The following is a 6,559-nucleotide window of genomic DNA, read 5'->3' as shown; positions in this document are numbered from 1 at the left end:
ATTGATATTTTATTAAATAAAAATCAGATCGCTAGCTAAAACCAGGCCGATAGGTCTCACCCCTGTGCCTAATCCTAGGCAACAACTAGCTAAGTGAAAAAACCTATAGACTATTAGATAACAACTATAGCAAAGTGAAAACAGACATATAAAGTTGGACATTACAAAGATCCAAAAACTCATGAGACAAAGCTAAAATATTAATATAGCTATGTGCATGAGGCAAGAGAAGCAAAAAACTAAAAACCAAAGCGAGTAGAGGAACTCTGCACCAGATTCTGTAGAAAACAACATGCAGAAGCAATGAAGACCAAACTTGGACCTGACAAAAATTTGCAAATTTAAGACAACAACATGTCCAAGCAATAGAAAATTAAAATTCTACAAACAGCGATACAATTAAGGGTCAAAACCAAAAGAAACTTTCTTTATCTCTACGTTTTTAATACTTTACACAACAAACTCACAAAGAAAGGATTCAAAATTTATCATATAATTAGATCTTTATCTGAGTTCTTGAGAAATCATCATTTTTTCCTTGACTAGATGTCATAAATCTGAAACTTATAAAATCAGTAGATCATCAATCATCATCGGAATCAATAACTATAAATAAAACCAATTTACAAAACTCCAAATCATAACAGAATATTAGCAAAAAAAAAAAAAAAATCATCTTGATGTACCTTATTTAGTCAAAATTGATGCCATTATTATCCTCATTGATAAAACAATTACAAGTAGCAAGAATGTCATTCAGACCCTTAATGAGCACACATCTATAGCACATTAAGATTAAAATTAGTCTGCATGTTTATAGTCTATTTAACAATAAAATATCTAAAAAAACTTCACTTTTCAAACTAATATAAAAACAACTTACTTGAAAGTGATGCATTATTCTTCTTCTAATGCATCATCAACTTTTTTTAGCTCCCTCCTCTATATCAACAATTATGCCATCAATATCATTCTTGGTCCAATTATCTTCTTCAAATTCTGCATTACTAGATCCAATGATATCACCACCATTTATAGGAAGCCCACAGTTTGACTCTAATGAAAGCTCCTCTCCCATTTCATACAAGTCACAAGGTTTTGTTATAACAACAACATTCCAATTAGATTGCAATGCATCTTGAACATAAAAAACTTTTTGCACTTGTGATGCAAAAACAAATGGTTCATCATGTAAATGCACTCTAGTATGGATTAGCTTTGATAAGTTCACAAGTGTGAAACCAAGTTCATCTTTTCTTATCCCTTTTCCCCACTCTACATCAACCCAATCACATTTAAATAACACAACTTTAAACATTTCATAATAATTCAGCTCAATTATATCATTTATCACACCATAATAAACAATCTCTTCTTCTGAACTTGATGCTTTTGCCATGACCATAACACCACTATTTTGTGTCTTCCTCTTACCCTCCCTTTCTTTAGTGTGGAACCTTATCCCGTTGATGATGTACCCTTTATATCTTTTTGCAACAAAATTTGGTCCTTGACTTAACCATTTAACATGGTTAGTGACTTGTGGACTATTTAACTCTGATAATCTATCAACCCGTAAGCAATCAATTTATTCATACCATAAATATAATTGCCATCACTTCTTATCGATTAAAAAGTAAGATTCAACAATATACTTACATGAGAGCAGAACCAACTAATAAATGTTGAATTATGAAGTCTTTCTAACTCGGTATCAGAAGCTCCACGATTATGATTTTTACTACGATTTTGTCTTTTAATTATGTTTCGATGCTCCCTATTAAGAAAATTTACCATAATATATCAAAATGTTATTAAAAATATATCACAAATCAAATATAAATAAACAAATCAAAGTTTTTAATGCATACTCAATGAATGGAGTGATGGAATCACAATTGTATAGAACATATCGATGTGCTTGCATACGTGTTTGTTCATCAAGAATTGCATCAAATACTTTTCCAATTGGACAACCTGGTACAATAAGCAAAGGAGCATTTTGTGGTGGGGGCAGATCAACTTCATCATCATTCCTTAATGATCGATTAAAATTTGTTTCAACACCTTCAAAGTATCTAGAACAATATGTCATAGATTCATTTGCTATATACCACTCAGCAATTGAACCTTCAGGATGGGCTCTATTCCTCACATTTGACTTCAGTGTGAACAAGTACCTACATGTCATTAATGAAGATCAAGCAAAAGTTTCACAAAATAGTAAAAAATTAAGGAAGACAAATGATATGAAGGGGGAAAAAAAAAAGAAAAGAAAAAACCTCTCTATCGGATACATCCATCGATAATGCACTGGTCCTGCTAATCTTGCTTCAGTGGCTAAATGAATAACTAAATGTACCATAATAGTGAAGAATGATGGTGGGAAAATCTTTTCAAGCTGACATAATGTTAAGCATATTTGTGATTCTAATTCATCAAGCTGACTTGTTATGAGAACTTTAGAACATAATTCTCGAAAATAATAACACAAATCAATTATTGGTTGACATACTTTCTTTGGTAAAGTTCCCCTCAAGGCTATAGGCAACAAATCCTGTATTAAAACATGACAATCATGACTTTTAAGCCCTATTATTTTGCGCTTTTTTACTTTTACACATCTTGAAATGTTTGAGGAATAACTATCTGGCACTTTAAGTTCTTTCAACACTTTAAGCACACGATCCTTCTCCATAAGGGACATTGAGTAACAGGCAAGAGGTAAATATGTCTTCCCATTGTCAAGTTCCACTGGGTGAAGCTCTTTTCTTATACGCATGTTCATGAGGTCTTGACGTGCCTTCAAATTATCCTTTGTTTTCCCATCTAAGTTCAACAAGTTTCCCAATATATTATCACACCCATTCTTCTCAATGTGCATGGCATCAAGATTATGTCGAACCAAATTAAACTCCCAATATGGCAAAGTGAAAAATATGCTTTTTTTGTTCCATGCCTCTTCCTTTTTAACAACTTCACCATTTGCATTCTTTATAACTACTTTACCATCTAATTGTTTCAAACCAATAGATCCAATTGTTTGAATTGGTGTTTTTCTCCATTCATCTTTACCATCAAAATTGCACTTGTCATGTCTAAATGGATGATTAGGAGGCAAAAATTGATGATGACCCATAAAGCAATATTTCCCCCCTTTATCCAACCACTTTGAACAAGTGTCAAAGCCACAAGAAGGACAAGCAAATTTGCTTTTAGTATTCTAACCTGATAACATTCCATAAGCAGGAAAATCATTAATGGTCCACATTAGAGCAACACACATTTGAAACTTATTGTGGCCATGGGCATCATAAGTATCTAGACCATTAATCCATAAATCATTCAACTCATCAATCAAAGGCTACATGAATACATCAATTTTGTCTCCAGGTGACTCGGGACCAGGAATAAGTAAAGATAATATGAAAGAAGATTGCTTCATACATAACCATGGAGGCAAATTATAAATAGTTAAGATGACTGGCCATGTACTATGGACAATGCTCATATTTCGAAATGGATTAGAACCATCACTTGCTAAACCAAGTCGAACATTACGTGGATCTTTAGAAAATTCCTTGTATCGATTATCAAATTCTTTCCAAGCAATGGAATCAGCTGGATGTCTTAAATACCCATCATCATTATGCTCATCAGAATGCCATCGCATCAAAGAAGCAGTTTTGGAACACATGAACAACCTTTGGAGTCTTGGTTTTAAGGGAAACCACCTTAACACTTTTTTTGCCTATTTTTCTTCTTTCTCATCATTGTAGATGACCCAACATCGAAATCCATTGCATTTGTAACCCATCTAGAAGCACCACAAATGGAACATATTTGATCATTCACATTTTCCTTCCAAAATAACATACAATTATTGGGACAAGCATGAATCTTCTCATAACCAAGACCCAACTCACCAATGAGTTTTTTAACCTCATAACATGACTTTGGTAATTTTTCCCCATTTGGTAATGTTTCTCTCAAAGTACCAAGCAAATCTTTGAAAGATTTATTACTCCACCCATTCAAGCATTTATTGTGAAACAAGTCTAGAATAAATGAGAGTTTGCTATGTTTTTTGCTACCCTCAAAAAGCACTTCATTAGTTTTTTTCAAAAATCCATAAAACTTTTGAGCTTCCTCATTCAACTCTTTTCCATCGATTTCAATGTTTTGATCATTACCACAGTCAAAGTGCTCTACCATTTCACTATTGAAACCTTTGTCTCCAATGTTTGCATGACCAATTACCATATCTTCTATAAATTGTTGAATCCCGACTTGTACACCTGAGCTAGATTGTCCATAATTTAAGTTTAGATTATTAAAATGATCACCTTCTATGGTAGTTGATAATGACTCACCATGACAATACCACTGCATGTAGCTCATGCAGAACCCATGCTTTATTAAGTGATCCATAACAACAACTTGGCCAAATCAGAGTGCATTGACACACTTTATACATGGACATGTCAGCTTCCCATCTTTAGAAGATTTAAGAGCAAATTGTAGGAAATTTAGTATTCCTTGCAAGTAGTTAGTACTTAATCTATTCGACTCGTGTATCCATGACTTATCCATTTGAGAAAGCTAGTATCACATAAAACAAAAAATAATGCGACTTATTACTAGATAGACTAAATGGAGTCAATATAGATCAATCATAACATCTATTGAATGATCATATGGCTTTAGCAAGAAAGCAATGAAAATGAGGATTTAAGAACTTGCAAGTTTTAGGATGTACAGTAAAAATAATAATGAGTGCTAATTTGATTCAAATTATATGAGTTTGAGTTTCAATTTGATACAAATAAATTAGAGAATATATTAATTTAATAACAACAGTAATAATAATAATAATAATAATAATAAATTAATAGATAATATGAATATCTTCAAAACATGATCAATAGGAGCATAACAATTTCAATGGGTTGATATGGAAAGAAAAATGCAAGAGTCCATGTGATTAACTGATTATGCACCAAATCACATCAAATGTGTTGTAGATTCATAACATCAAGCACTGGGCTGACTCAATTTTATACTTTGCTCATAGACATTTATCATTGCATTTTGAAATTGGTATTAGCCTCTTATTTTGAGATAAGCCAAGGTCTAGGGGATGTGAAAATTCAATAGTTTGTAACTAAAACGTGCAATACATATTCAAAAAAATGAAAATCCTATAGAATTTTAATTTGTGCTGTTCCACCAGAATTTAATAGTTACACTAGTTTAGTAGCTTTTTACAGAGTTTTCTATCACTGACTTTATTATGTGCAACACCACATGATTTAACCTTAACTTTCAAAAGTGAATAATGTTTCTATACGTCGATTGAGCCTTACAAAAACAATCATTAGACAAAATTGTACACAACCTACCCACTCAAAATTAATTACAACCCTCTCACAAAATGAATGGCTGATTCCTCAAGCTTAGTGATGGGTTACAAATAGTCAAAAAACTAAAAATATTTTGACCCACAAATTCAACAAATGGATAGATATTAGAGGATTTGATATGTTGTGTTAAACTTTTCTGCTAAAAACTTTTCTGCTAAGCTTAACTACGTCCTTGTGATGCTTGACAAATACAGAGAGCAAATGGTCGTCATTTGATGTGTCCCAAAAATTTCTTGCCATTATGCATTTCCCTTATCTCCACCTTTACATTCTTTTAATGTAAAAAGAATGAGGCTAATATAGACATATCTATGGAAAGCCTCTTTTCCATCTTTGAACAACTCAAACTATTTATAGCCCATTAATTATACTGTAAAATTTAAATCAAAACTACACAGCGCATGCCCACTTAATAAAACATAATTAAACATGTAGAATTACTCAGATGATGGTGGCTTTAGCTATAATTCTTAACTCCAAAATCCCATAATATTATTTCCTTTACATGCATGCCTTTAGTTCCTTGATGTAAAGGAAAAGTATGGGAAACAAAGTTTAAGCGATGAATTTTTATTAAGTATTACTTGTTGTTATATGCAAATTTCTTAGATCAGATTAAAAGTTGGGTTTGAGAAAATTAACAGTATAAAATAAAATAAAAAAAATTAGAGAAGACAACTACAAAAAGAGTTGATTGATTAAAAAATATAAAAGGAAAAAGTAACTTACAGGTGATAAACGATCACTCTATTATCTCTTTAGCTTGAATCTTGTTTTTTGATTTTGTGATTTCGCTTGGAGAGCACGTAGAAGAAACTTTTTTGCAAGGAAAAAGTTTGATGAAAAGTAAAGTAACCCAGCCAGCTGTTTTACGTCCCCAGGTAGGATAATATCATTTTAATATAAATTTAACTTTTGGTAGGTTCAGGTTCCTATACTATATATTTTTTTTTCTTTAAAAGCTATACTATATTTAATTAAAATTAATATGCCCTTCTTCTCAGTTTTTATTTTATTCCTCCTTTTTATATTTATATTTAATTTTTTTATTTTCAAAATAAATTCATAATTGAAAAAAAATAAAATGCAAACAGTGATTTAGTTATAAACTTATTTTAATGCAAGAAAAATAAAAA

General features: G+C 31.5%; 1 long non-coding RNA gene across 1 annotated transcript; it reads right to left on the bottom strand.

The window, feature by feature from the left end:
- Positions 1–6,282, bottom strand: LOC131171092 (uncharacterized). Its single transcript, XR_009141827.1, has 5 exons — positions 6,153–6,282; positions 1,872–2,180; positions 1,660–1,777; positions 884–999; positions 1–322 (listed from the first exon to the last, which is right to left on the bottom strand). It is a non-coding gene; the product is annotated as an uncharacterized LOC131171092 (long non-coding RNA).
- Between the last annotated feature and the right edge of the window lie 277 nt (positions 6,283–6,559).

This window comes from Hevea brasiliensis, chromosome 12 (assembly GCF_030052815.1).
Source record: "Hevea brasiliensis isolate MT/VB/25A 57/8 chromosome 12, ASM3005281v1, whole genome shotgun sequence".
In the NCBI taxonomy this organism is placed as follows: domain Eukaryota; kingdom Viridiplantae; phylum Streptophyta; class Magnoliopsida; order Malpighiales; family Euphorbiaceae; genus Hevea; species Hevea brasiliensis.
Note: the sequence above shows the minus strand (reverse complement) of the source record. Positions and strands in the feature narration are given on the sequence as shown.